Source organism: Protomyctophum bolini (genome assembly GCF_963924005.1).
Source record: "Protomyctophum bolini genome assembly, chromosome: 3".
NCBI lineage: Eukaryota > Metazoa > Chordata > Actinopteri > Myctophiformes > Myctophidae > Protomyctophum > Protomyctophum bolini.
Window position 1 is genome coordinate 23,472,249 of NC_137864.1, and position 15,071 is coordinate 23,487,319.

Genomic DNA, 15,071 nt, shown 5'->3' on the forward strand with positions numbered 1-15,071 from the left:
CTATTTCGACCTCACTCGGACTGTCACTACGGTCATAACAATGGATGACTAATACCAACTGGGTCGCGACAAACAGGGGGCTCAGCTCCATCACCATCTCGCTGGGCAGCTGCAAGCAGCACGGTAGAGCCCAAAGACACCTGGGACGCCATGTTCCGTGCAAGGCATAGTCCATGAAGCTGCTCCATGGATACCCCTTTTAGAGCAGTCCAGCAAGTGGCCACCCCCCTTGTGGAGTGAGCCACCACATTATCAGGGATCATCTGGCCTAGATCAACATAGGCTGCAGAGATTGTATCCATGAGCCGTTGCTGGAACATGGGAAGCCCCAACATAAGCACGCAGTACTCGGACTGGACACAACGTGGAAAGGCCCTCCGTACCGTCCTGAGGACCCAGAGCAGAATGCAATGCTGTAATCTCCAGCACTTGGTTAACCACCTTGGGCAAAAACGCAGGGTTAGGGCACACCCCCATGCCATCAGGCTTCCATCTCATGACTGACAAAGCCTGCAGTTCACCAATGCGTTTGGCAGAGGAAAGTGCCAAAAGAAGCGCCGTCTTATGAGAGAGGGCCTTCACAGCCTTCACATGACGGCCTGGCAACTATGGCAGACCTGGGAAGCCATCCTTCAATACAACCCTGCTCAGTACGTGAATGCACGAGAGCGATAGACAGAAAACCCCACCAGCTGTTCGGAGCTGGTGGGGGTATTAGGGGCTGCAATATGCAAAATACTTACTATACATGAGCGTACGAGAGGGAAAGGAACACAAAACAAAACCCACCAGCTGCGAACTGCATAGCACCAGGGGCAGCAATATGTAACACAAAACACCTACTCACTATACGCGAACGCATGAGAGGGAAGAACATAATAACAAAAACAACAAGACCCACTTGCTGCGCACAGAGGGAAAGAACTCACGTGACTGACAGTAAACAATTAAGCTTCTCACTTACTCACAATGCACTAAGACTGGAACAATAGTGATGTATCACAAAAATAGTAGCGTGAAATAACTACACACACGAACACGCAAGGAACTGAAAAGAAACGCCACCAACTTGGATGGAGACTCAAACTGAAAACCCCCGGCAGTTGAGAACAGCACAATAACGGGTACAATGCTAATATAGGGAAAAAACGTAAGCCGTATTACGGCCGTTCTGCAACAAACGGAAGGTTGCCTATGAACCCTGTAGGCAAAAAAACAACAAAAGTATACACGACAACAATGTGTTTTAGCTTTAGCAATAGCAACAAACAAACACAATAGGCTATAAAATCACACAACACTGCAACCCACAAAGACACAAAGGCGCCTGCACCAAAGTGTACGGATTATGTAAGCAGCGAGTATGGAAACTACGAACAAAAAGAGCAGTTCCAAATTAAAAAATAAATATCTCAAAACAGATACAGCACTGTGCAGGTCTCTTCAATGACGTGAGAGAGGCAAAGAGGCGGAGCCATGCTCACTGGGCATAATTTAAATGGTGAGACCGCCTTCCCGTGTCATGTGGGCATGACTATTTTGATATTTTGGTCTCGAGAATAGGCATCATTCATTGTTATGACCGTAGGGAAGGTTAGAGTGAGGTCGAAATAGATCTATGAATCAAAACCCTGCACATATCGGACACGACAATAACAAGTGTGGTGACGTCATCCACGGCACCTATTGTATGCAACCCTCGTCAGACTCTGCTCCTCGAGGTGCCGAGGGTGATGTCACCTCCGGCACGCATACATGCAGGTCTTGTCAGCAGAGACGGCTGTGGAGGGTGGTTTGTTATTGTCTGTGATCTAAAACCGAGCGTAGTATAGGTATTCATCTTTTTCGGAAGGGAGGGGGTGACAGCTGCTCAGTTGGCTTTTGTTCTGAAGTCATATATCATGTGTAATCCTTATCCTTTCTACATGCTGTGTGGGTCGTCTTCGCTCAGTTGTGACGCAAACCCTTGCTGTGTACTCAAATTTGGCTGAGCATGCTTCTGAGGACACAATAATTATTTTGCTGTTACCGCCTCAAATGCGATGTCCTCTTTCTTGAGAGTGGAACAGTTTATCCATGGACGTTTGAGTAAACTGTATAATACAAATTACATTGGTTATGAGTCATGACCAAGTTTTAGGCAGAGGCAGAGCCATAGATAGACTAGAGTATAGAAAGAGTTGCGACATTGAGGGGGCAGAAAACAGCCTGGTCACGTGGTTCATGTACTCGAAGCGAACCTGAAGATTCCGTAAATTTAACTTCCAGTGTCCCTATTCACCAATAGATATGTAGAAGAGCCACCATTGGACTGGCCCCACGAAGTGAACAGAGTTTTCGCAACTCTGTCCTACTCTATGGCTCTGGGCACAGTGGGCAGAGGTAATGTTCCGCTGGTGACATCACTCCTAAGGCTTAGGCTGCTGGTGACGGATGTACAGGACAGAGAGAGTAACATATGGAGGAATTGAACTGTACTGTACATGGCATATGTGTTCACGCTTTTGCCCAGCTGGCTGTCCCACCATGCTACCAGGCTATAATGTCCTATAATGTGAGAGGGAGACAGGCTCAAGGTCAGTGTTTAGTTTTGGGGATGTAACTGATAGGATAGGTTGTTGTCTGCTGCTGATATGTTGTTGCGAAGGAAAGGGAGCTGATACCATGACTATCTGCATGTAGCTCTCCAAGGGCTGCAGACTAGGACAGCTACTGAGGGATGCGGCACACTTTCAGTTAAAGAAAATAAACTGGTCATGAGGTCTTTAGTAATATTTGATTTCCCAGTTAAATAATCCCAGCTGCTATCTCAGATGGACTGAATGAGACTTGGAATGATTTTGAGAAGCTCACAGTATGTGGTATAATCAGTTCAGTTTACTGCCCAGTGCCCAGTTTGTTGTTGGCATCTATATGGCTTAACAATTCTGCTGTTGTTTTCTGAACGGAAACATTATTTAAGGGTGGGTACATGGGAACCAACGGTGCGCCTGGATCCCCGGACTCAAATGGAAAGTGTTGAGTTGGCCACATAATAATCCTGAAAAAGTTAGGAAGAGAATGAATTTCAGATAATAACCCTTAATCTTTGAATTGACCACACTATAAGCAATTCGTTCCTTCCGTTAAAGTATTAATTTCACCAGAACCTTGTTTGGATCAAGCAGACTCCATGCGGAGACAGATACAATCAAATTAACCTAACACTAGCATAAGCGGTTGCTGGAGGGGCCTATTGTCGGTATCAGCCGAGAACTGTAGACTGAATATAAAGATTAATTTCTACAGTATCCCTCGTATGTACACTGCATGCATATGAACCGTTAGTAACTCAGATATAAATCAAAAACTGGTACCTTGATTAGTGTCGTGGTGGGATATTCCACAGCAGGCTGATATAAATAAATGGATAAGGTCTGACAGTCATAATCATACTATAATTAAGCCAATGTCTGTCTGAATGTCTGTCTGAATGTGTGTCTGTCACTGTCACTGCCATAGCTCCTCACTGCCTGCACCAATCACTACCACTTTTCACACATGCATTGACCATAATAATATGGAGGTATTAACGAAGCCCTTTTTCCAATTTAACAAATTATAAATTAATAATTAATTTATTAGTGAATTAAAAGTACCCCCCGCAGCCAAGTATTTCACAATGGGTAAGGGCTAGTAAAAGTAATTTACACAAAACAAAGTAGCTACTGTGTGTGTGTGTGTGTGTGTGTGTGTGTGTGTGTGTGTGTGTGTGCGTGCGCGCAAATGTGCGTGTCTGTGCATGTACATAGTGTTAAACCTGTAGAAGAATGTTACAGTAACTTTCTCCAGATGGGAAGAGTTAGAACAGTGTTATCCTTCACAATGCCCCGAGCCTCCTTGCAGCGGGTAAAGTAAAAGTAATTAGTAATGATCAGATGTTTTTCTAACTAAAATGATTTAGGTTTTGTTTGTCTTTATTCAACGGCCACAAAACAGGCACACACTTGTTCAATAAGTCTATATTCCATGAGTTCAGTAACAGGGGTCTCTGTTTTTTACAAAAAAACACATCACTTACACTACAGTACACCCCCTGTAAAAGTCAGTTATAACTGTACTATAGTCAATGGCCAGTCCGGGGTAGTGATTAAGGAGCGTGAATGAGTGAGTTCCCGGGCCTAGCTGGGGATTTAAAGTAGCGCCTATCCTGTTATGAGTATATCACTTATTCCCATTGTGTTGTCCCCTAGCTGTATTGTTTTTATCTGTTATGGACCTATTAGAGTCTGAAATAAAGATTGATTGACTAACCTCAAAGGTCTTGGATAGTTAATCAGGTATAAATATAATACAACTTTAACCATGGTTAATGGCAAACCACTACAACTCCCAAGTAAATATAGGTAGCTTGGAGCTTCAGTGTACCAAATGATGTCATTGGAACAAACTAGCTCGCACATGGAGCCCGGGCCATGCACACTCATGTCTAATATGTATTGCCGACAAGATCTGTCCTTTTTGGCAAGCAACGCTGCCATACGATGGAAATTAAATTGAGGTTTACTGAGACCTGGAGGACAGGACAGGTGCCTGCAGGACCCAGGGCAGATCACAGCAGTCTAATAACCTCCACCTACACTGTACCATATGAGTACTCATATGGATCATCTGGCCAGCACTGGCCACCCGTAGGCTGGCCTTATAGTAAGTCTATTCTTGGTTTGCTTCCATGCATCCTCCCACCATGCGGAAAAGTGCTAAACTATGCTTTACATACCAAGGACTTGGTAAACCATTTACTGCCGTTGACATCTTTGACGCCCTGCTGATGACGTTATTATTGATTCAGAATAGTCTCTCTAATATCTACGAGTAGTTTGAGTAGATTGAACAGAACATTGATGATAGGGAGCTCAATAAAAATAATATGCGCTACCTTGCGGTTACAATATTTTCTGATGAAATTGAAAATAACAATTGGCAGATCACTAATGGGCGATAAATACTTACGGTTCACCAGGCTGAATGTCGGGGTTTTCAAATTTGAATTGTCGGCTGAAGGCCGTGGCGGCCGTCCCTTCCCCGGGGAAGGGACTACAAAATAAAACAACCGCAGCAGTATCCTAAATCAGTTAAAGGAGCATCAGTGATTTGGGTGATTTGGAAAACCCCCCGGTCCGCCCCGGTAACAACATTGGCAGAAGGCCCCTCTCTATCCTGATTGGATGAAGGCTGGGCCACCTATACTAGCCAAAAACTAAACCTAAGATTTTTTGATTGTCACCTACAATGGCATGCCCAAAATAGGGATGCCAGCTTATAAGTGGTGAATGCTTTCTGAGGCCCATACAGACTGGAGAAAGGGTGTTTTCAGTAGTATGTATTCTGCACCATCTGCCTGGAATATGTTGCACAATAATGACTTGCCGAAATTAATCAAATTGAAATGCTTTTAAATCCAGTAAAAGAGCTGGAGGCAGAGTGTTATGGAAGTCATTGTTTTAATAAGATTTTTACTTGTCTATTTTGGAAGTTTGTCTCTTGACAAAAACCTCATGTTTTTAATTACCTGGAAATGTTTCGCTTTTATTTGCACCACTGCCGGTCCTGTATGCGGCGGGGTGGGGGGGGGGGGGGGGGTGTTGTTGAAAGAAGAAGAAAGGTCTGCATTTCATTTTTATTTATTTTTTCAAACCTGTTATGGATCCACTAAGATTGTACTGACATGGGGTGACCCTATAGCCGAGAGGTTAGGGTGCATACCACGTGGACCCTGGTTTGATTCCCGGCCAGCCAGACCCTTTGCTGAATGTCATATCCCTTCCTCTCCCCTGCATTTCCTGCAAATCACCACCGTTGCTGATAAAAAATGCAAATAACAAAATAAATAATACAACTCAAATTTAACTGATCCTAGAAAAGGACGATGTGATGCGATTAGCAAATTCAGCCTATCATTCTGCCTCAGGTAAACACTGACTCATATTATTCGTGACATACGATCGAGGATGTGACACTATATTATTTGTCAAAACCAATGACATTATTTGATCTCTGACTGATTTTTAGCACAGATGTTCCAATGTACATCATATGGCAGCCAAGTCTATGGACTTTTTAAATGTTTGTTAGAGCACTTAAAACAGCGTGGCAGCCAAGTCTATGGACTTTTTGATAGGGAGCAATGATAATTCTCTCATAGTCTTCTGGTTTAACAGCTTTCTGCTGTTTATGTAGCTATTTCTGTGTGTTTCCAGGTTTCTGGGTGAAAATAAAAAACACATTACATATTGTACATATTGTACATGCATTCGATTTCTGCGACGTGATGTTGGGACCTTAGGTCGCAGATTACTATGAAAACCTGCTAAACCATCAGTCAGTCAGTCCGACGGTAACGCCTCGTGACACATCACGCCACCATATATGGCCGTCAGTCCGTCACGGCTCGTGACACGCACCATAATATGGCCGTCTCCATATATGAAAATCATGACACTGACAGTGTCAGACACCACTGCCGCCCACCTTTCCACTTCAGGCTGTTTCCTGGGTTTCTGAACAGTGAACAGTACACACACACATCTCTCTTCTCGTCTAGCAGTTTTTTCAAGTCACATTTTGTAGTTTCTTCAAATATCGAAGTCATGCTGAAACAACAGCTTATGCTACAGACAGTGGAGCTCGGGTGTGGCGAACGGGTCGATCCAGCAGTCATCAGGAGGAGAAAATAGACCCTGGATTGAGTGGATTCTAATCTCTGACGGATTGTTTGTTTGTTAGGTTTGTTAGGTATTACTAGTACCTATAGTATTAGGGGGAAAATATGCCATGAAGTTGCGGAATCTGTATTTGTTTTTAGCTAGTTTTAATACTTGTTTTCTGAATTTGCATTCCCCCCCCCCCCCTCCCCCACAACAACGATAACCATCAGGGGGGATGTCCTGACTTTAATATTTGTTTAGAGTATTATGTTCGTTTAAGGTAATGTTTATTTATAGTGATTTTCATGTAGTGAATGCTGGGTTCTGTTCTTTGGTTGTTGTTTTTGAACTGCCCAGGGACAACAGATCTGTTATGGTCTGCTATTAGCTGCTATCGTGCAATTATGTTGTGTGCTTTCCCTGTAATACTAAACAATAGATGAAGAAGAAGAAGATGCAGGATGCAGGATAATGATAATGACACATAAGCTGCTCCAACCAATGAGGGCAATAGTTGAGTCTGCTGTGCAACACGTAAGACAGAAACTCATCAGCCTAAAATAATAACCATAAGGATAATGATAATAATGTCAGCATCCACACTGATGAACGATAACGTTCTTCAAACAGTAGCACCATGCACGTACTGCATGCTTCGTTGGAGCCACAACATGAATATTGATTGTCCGGGTACTGCTGTAATATCGGGAGGCCGTTAGCACCGACTGACTCATTGGAGGCAATGTAGGCCAGGGTTTAGTCCCTTAAAAATAATATGACAATAATATGACACCATAAACTGACGACCAGTCTTGCACCAGCCACATCCTGGCTTGGATGAAAAGCAGTTTTGAACTGGCAGGCTATGACATGTGTACCTACAGTACAGTACAGTACAGTACAGTACAGTACAGTACAGTACAGTACAGTACAGTACAGTACAGTACAGTACAGTACAGTACAGTACAGTACAGTACCAGCATCACATATGCAGTTCGTTTAATGAGGCCCATATTACTCCCTGAAGGATCAAAAGGCAAGGCTTTCCAGATTCATCCAGCTTGGCACTGCCTCATTTTCAGATTGCACATTTACACTGAATCTACACTTAGGCTTATAAATTAAAGTGTTCCACACTCTTATTAAAATATACTGTAGCATTTTTGCAATATTGTAATATTGCAATATATTACTGTTATTATGTTCTGTTCTGTGGTTATAGAAATTCAGGACGTACATGGACAAACGTCAACGGCACCTGCATGAATCCAAGGTCAAGAAAGCTGCAGTTGTTAAGATGTTAAGAAGATAATATGTATTTGTACATACATAATTGCATTGTAATGTGGTAGTATTATAGAGCTCATGAGCTGCAAGGACTTATTTCCGTTTAACAACCTCAGGGATGCATTATGCTTATCCCATAGCCTGGATATTGAAAAATAACATAGTTGAGTGATTTGAAAAATATTCAGGAATTGAGAATATGACGCTCAGCCCATGACTTTTTGTGATTAGTTGCAGACGGACAGATCAGCCCCCCACACATGCACGGCGCACACATGCATGCACATGCATGCACGTACACACACACACGCCCACGCACGCACGCACGCACGCACGCACGCACGCACGCACACACACACACACACACACACACACACACACACACACACACACACACACACACACACACACACACACACACACACACACACACACACACAATGTACCCAATATCTCAGTAGAGATGAGAAACATTTGTTGCACGCATGCACGCATGCCTACACAGAGCCACACATACTTGATCAGAGCAATAGGCCTATTGGGCATGCACTACACATCACTCTAGAACTCCATGTTTAGTCTACAATCCATCGTTAGTCATAATGTATGAGGTCCTGTCGTTCTTATATTTTTTGGGGAATCCATTGAAAACCTTTTGAATAACAATGACAAAAAAGTGAAATGTGTATAGAGTTTAAAAGATGTCATGCAGCACTCAGTCTACTGCAGCAATCTAAAGGCAAAAAGACAAAAAAGGAGCACACGGACACCCACACTGGCCTCAGAGCATGTATAGGGGTCTTGCTTAAGGACACTTGGACAGTAGTGTATACGTTACGTGGGTGTACACAGTACAGTATGCATTTCTATTGAAGGGCGCTAGCCCCTCCAATGTCTGGCTTTCAGAAATGACGTCATGTGGCACTGGCAGCCAAGTCTATGACTTTTATAATGTTTGCTTTAAGCATTATTGCTTATGTGCGTCATGTGGCAGCCACAGTTGGCACACCTCACTTCACACGAGTGTGATATTTTTATTTATTTTTCTGTGCTTGGGGAGATTGGAGGCATTCGGTGTGGGATTAAAGCTTTGTGGAAAGGCTTGCAGAATTATGATGCCTATACTCTTTATTTAATTAAATACCTTGACTGAATACTTGATTTATTGTTACTTTAAGGCTTAAGTGGATATACCTCCCAAAGTTAAATCTGTTGCAAGCGAAGAACTAAAACCCACTCTACATTAGCTGGCCTGATTTCTGAGAAAACTGGAGATCTCATTGTGCGCCGGGCCAGCTGCCATCCGCCAGTGGAGTTAGTGTGTTGTCATTGCTGTCTCGACTACCTAAAATGGTTATATTATAACACCTTAATGAGGTAAGACGAGAAGACCTGCCTACCGTGACCATTTATTTACACAGATGTTCACAAATCACACAAATTAGAAATACAGCTTTGCAGTCATATGCCTCTGCCAAAGCGTTAATTCACATCCATGTCTGTCCAGACACATAGCCTACTGTATGTAGTGGAAACTTTGAAGTCACAATTGCTGCGGTTACATGAGGGCTTTTTCATTCAGAATGAAAAGTTTTTTGCTGCGTGTTTACATGGGAAATGGTCATTCCGAATGAGTGTTTACATGGACAATACTTTTAAATCCCATTATTTCATCAGGTTTGGGGCTGGGAAGGCTTCTGATTGGATAGGGGTGGATATGTTTACGTCCAGTGGTGGAAAGTAAATAAGTACATTTACTTTAATACTCTACTAAAGTACTTTACTTGAGTATTTCTAATTTCCAATACTTTTACTTCTACTCCACTACATTTCAGGTAAAACAAAATAATAATAATAATAATAATAATAATAATAATGAAACAATTTTATGCCATATTACTTTATATTTGATGTATCCTGTAGCCTATGAGACGTTGCTCTCAGAGATGTGAAATTAAACATGTCAAGTTTCTTATAATTAATCGCAAAACAAGAGCATAATATAGCCATACCAATTACATGGAAACAAGCATGCACAGAAAGACCAGAATTAACTTAAATCCGAATAAGTGTTTACATGAGTCCACAATTGTTCAATAGGATTTAAAAATGGAATAAACCCGGTCAGTTACATCAGATCTAAGTTTAAATCAGATTGGCCATTTTCATTCCGATTTAAGTTTTTGTAGGTGTTTACATGACAACTTGTAATAGGATTTAACTTTTATTCTGAATGAAAAGGGGATTTAACTGTCCATGTAAACGTAGTGTTTCTTGTTGATGTAACGCATGTCCTCCAGGCATTCCTACCGTTATCACATGAATAGTAATAACGGGACAGACGAGCGCCGTCATATTGGCCTTTGACCATCAAAGTCTTCACTTCTTCATTCTTATCGTATCGTATACATTGTGTGAAATGTTGTCCTAATAGCTGCATATTCACTCTTGCGTTGTGGGGAGAATTCTTTTTTTCTCTGTCCCCGAAATTGCAACCAGTTTATCCTTGAGTACAGGTGGATGTTTGTGAACGTTGTCATGACATCTCGATGCCTGTTGCTGCTTTAGTTGTCGGGGAGCATGTTCCGCAGAGAACATTATTGGCAGGCATAGCGTGTTCATTGTTCAAGGTCAAGGTTCTCTACATTTGTCTCCCATGGCAGAATAGGAGTGACACATGTTGACACTTAGTCGTAGTCACAGCCATTATATTAATTAATTTACAGGTATACTTGTAACTCTTAAACATTGTGCAGTAACTCAGTACAAAATACAGTAAACTTCAACAATACTTAAAGGTCACTCATTACATTACAGGACCTTACAGCCTGGAGACTCCTGTCATGCTGTCTGACCTCAGAGGTGTCCTTCCTCAGTGTGAATTCACACTGTGGAAGGCATGTGGGCCGAAAACCTCCGTCGTATGATCTGCTGCTGGGGTTGAATTACTAAAATAAACAAGAACATCTACATGGATCAAACTGGGTGCTGGTAATATTTCCGAAGAGATTATTTCGTCCAGAACCAGAACCGTGCACCCGACCGATACAGAAAGCAGTGCATGCTCTCTCTAAAGAGCATACACATAACAACGGATGTGTGAATTCAAGTGTTAAGGTTATTTTGGGTTGTTTACCAAACATTCAATGAGCGAAAATATGTGATTCTCAGAGGAAGAAAGATACAGCATAATACAGACACTTTGCACCTGAATGGATGTATTTACCAATCTTATATCATGGACAGCCTCTGACTGCAGAATGCATCTTATTCATCTGATAAACCTATCCATATTAATGGAACTTTCAAGTGAATAGCTGAGAATGGAGAGATATCTGGGATTTCAGTAAGTGTGTGTGTGTGTGTGTGTGTGTGTGTGTGTGTGTGTGTGTGTGTGTGTGTGCACGCACGCTCGTGCGTGCGGCCGGGCGCGTACGCGTGCATTTGCAGAGGTTGTCGGCATTTAAGCCACTGAGGGACGCATATAGAAATACTGACACAAGCTTAAATCCCCTTGAATTGTAAAGGACACAATCTGTAGCTCATGTTGAACTGATCTCCCAGCTGCTTTGAGAATGGGAGGCTGTGCGGAAAGAATGGTGGTGTTTACAAATGGAGATTGAGAAAGGGGTGAGGGAGAGTGAGATGGGTTGGGGGAGTGGTCGTGGATAAAACAAATGGTGGGCGATGAAGTAGGAACAACAGAAAGTGAGGTCAGATCTTGAGGGTAGAGATAAGCACAGGAGAGGAGGGAGTCAGACTCCACTGAGAGACCACAACGATCTGTGATCAAGAGGCCGTGGGAGGAAATGTTTGGTGTTTGTGTGTGTGCATGCGTGCGAGTGTATGTGTGTGCGTGCATACATGTGTGCATGCTGGTGTGTGTGCACTTGTATGCCTTCATATGCGGGGGGCATATGTTAGTCCGACTTACCGATACTCCGACATACATGGCGGTTAAGTCTCACACATGGCTCTGACATAGTAGGCCAGTTAAGACACACCCGTGGCTCCAACATACGTGGCCGGTTAAGACACATACGTGGCCGGTTAAGACACATGTGGCCGGTTAAGACTCACCTGTGGCTCCGACATACATGGCCAGTTATAAGACACATATTTGGCTGGTTAAGATTCACCCATGGCTCCGACATACGTGGCCGGGTATGACACATACGTGGCCGGTTAAGACTCACCCGTGACTTCCGCGTGCGGTTAGCGTTAGGTTTGGGTGTCGGACTACTGCGTGTCGGACTGTTAGGACAGCGGACCAAAAATATGCATGTTCATGCATGTGTGACCAATGCCTTCGCGTGCACATGCATGCCAGTCCAATGCTTGTGGCTCGCTCGCTGCATGGATGGATGGCGCGTTCTCCGCTGGATGAGAGGACATACAGTATATGCAATGTCAGCGCGCATTAACCTCTCTCTCTGCAGACACATCGGAAGCAAGCAGGGACACATGCATCCAACACCCCACCAGCTCCCAGTAAAAACGCCTCTGGATCGAAGAAAGGCCACATTGGACAACACAGAGCTGTTCCACAAATAGATACGTAGCCTATACTGTAGGGACCGGAGGCTTCTTCAATGGAGAGCCAAGCATTGCGCTTTCTAACATGCACTCCACCAACAATGATTGTAGGTCGGGTTGAATGACATTAAGTTAGCGTTCATCTGACTGTGAAATTCCAAGCTGCATGGAAGTGTAATTAACACACTTATTTGTTGATTTGTGTGAACAATCTTGCTCATTATTTTTGTGTTGGAGGGAAAAACATTCAATGATTCATATATATATATATATAATATATATATATATATATATATATATATATATATATATATATATTACAGTATATATAGGTTATTTATAGGGTTTAGAGGAGTATTTCATCCAAAAAATTACTTAAATTACACACCCCATGAAGCCCTCATTCAGAGACTCCGCCGGTCGTCAAATTAATGGCTTAGGTATGTGACAAAAACTAAAAACTCCCTGAATTCAAGACTTCATTGGGTGTGTAATTGATAGAAAACAAGTCCTTTTTTGGGTGAACTACTCCGTTACATGGTCAATGTGCTGTTTTATAAATAATGTAAAGCTGAAAACTATCTAGAGCAGAAGTTCCCAACAACTGGTATGTGGACTGGTGCCGGTCCGCAGGACATGTACCAGAAAAAGTTTTTCCGGCCGTGAATCTATGTACCTTGCGTCACCAGGATTTTAAGCGGGTTACGACCCGTCCCGCAAAATAAATACATTATAGTCCCCTATTTGGAAACTAAAAGATTTGTCCCGTAATTAACTGATATGGGACACACTTGTTCAGCATTTTAATGTTGGGGAATATTATGATGAATGACGAGGCGATTCTGCTGTTCTCCTCCTCCCACTCTGCCCCCCTCCATGCACTCTGTTGTTCTCCTCCTCCCACTCTGCCCCCCTCCATGCACTCTGCTGTTCTCCTCCTCCCACTCTGCCCCCCTCCATGCACTCTCGTTGCTGTCTGTGTTACTGTCATTTGTATTGTTGACCAATTTCTACCAAATAGTGCAACTTTTGTTCATGTTTCACCCCTCTATCACACGGAACTTTGTTTTTTTGTGTCTATATCACTATGCCCAAAAAATATTGTGGTCAAAGTTGAACGTATGTTGCGCTAATATTTTAGAAATAGGTCAACAATACAAATGACACTAGTTTTGTGGGTACATTTAATTTTAATGCGTGGCCCCAGTGCCCCCCACAAAATAACTGGAACTACTTAATATTCACCAAAACCAGAGCAGAACTCCCACCACGGGACTCGGCCAATCAATAAGGGCCTTTCTCGGCCCCACCCCTCTCCCAGTTGTTTATATTGTGTTTATGATCAAAGATGGCCCCAGCACCAGGAAGGGGTGGGGCGGAGGTCAGCGGGCAGGGTCAACATATGCCCTTACTGGGCTGCATTCAAGACACTTGCCTTGTGTCTGGCACCTGACTTGTGTCTAAACAGAGCTTTAATGGATGTGTTCTGCCCCCCCCTCCCCCCATCAAACAAAATGTTTGGTCAAACCATATGTGCTTCCATTGGAAATGCATTGGAGCGGCCATTAAACACAGACACAAGACAAACACAAGACAGGTGTCTTGATTGTGTAAAGTGTGAACGCAGCCCAGTAAGGGCACATGTCGACCCCACCTGCCCCCTCCTGGTGCTGCGACCATCTTGGATCTTAAACACAATATAAACAAATGGGAGAGGGGTGGGGCCGAGAAAGGCCCTTATTTCTTTTTAATGGTTTTCTTTGCGCCTTTATTTTATATTTTTTATAGAGGGACAGACAGTAGGCTGACAGGAAATGGGGGAGAGAGAGATGGGGGAGTGACATGCAGTAAAGGCCGTCGGGATCGGGAGTCGAGCCCGTGGCACACTGCCAGGGTTGGGCTACCGGCCAGAAAGGCCCTTATTAATACAGTTGCAACCACTATATTAATGGTAAGTATTTCATACAACTTAAGTTAAAAAAATGGTGAACTATCCCTTTAAGCCATTAGTTTATGGTCTAAGGTGACAATATTTGATGTTTTAATATGCATCAGTCAGCAGTCATGACTCATCATGATACATCAACACACCCATACCATACTTTCACGATTACACACACTGATCTTCACATGCAAACACAAGCATCTGCCAGGCGGTTAACAGTCTCATCCAACAGAACGTTAAGCCTGACACCATTAGTCAACATGCAGCATAAATGTACATTGCCGGCAGCAGTGGTGGAAAAAGTACTCAAATGTTATACTAAGTAAAAGTATCAATACTGCAATGCAGAAATACTCACAACTCACATACTGTACGCACAAAAGTATTGGCATTAAAATATACTTAAAGTACCAAAAGTAAAAGTACTCATTATGCAGAATATGCCATTTCACAACTGTTCAAATTGTATACAAATATTTTAAAAATTGCAGATCTACAAGCTCAGAATACGTCACAAAGCGACGCGTTGTGAGCTTGTAGATCAGCAATTCTCAAATAGCCAAAGTATAAAGTGGATAATGTTTTGTAATAATAATCCAAATTTGAGTAACTAATAA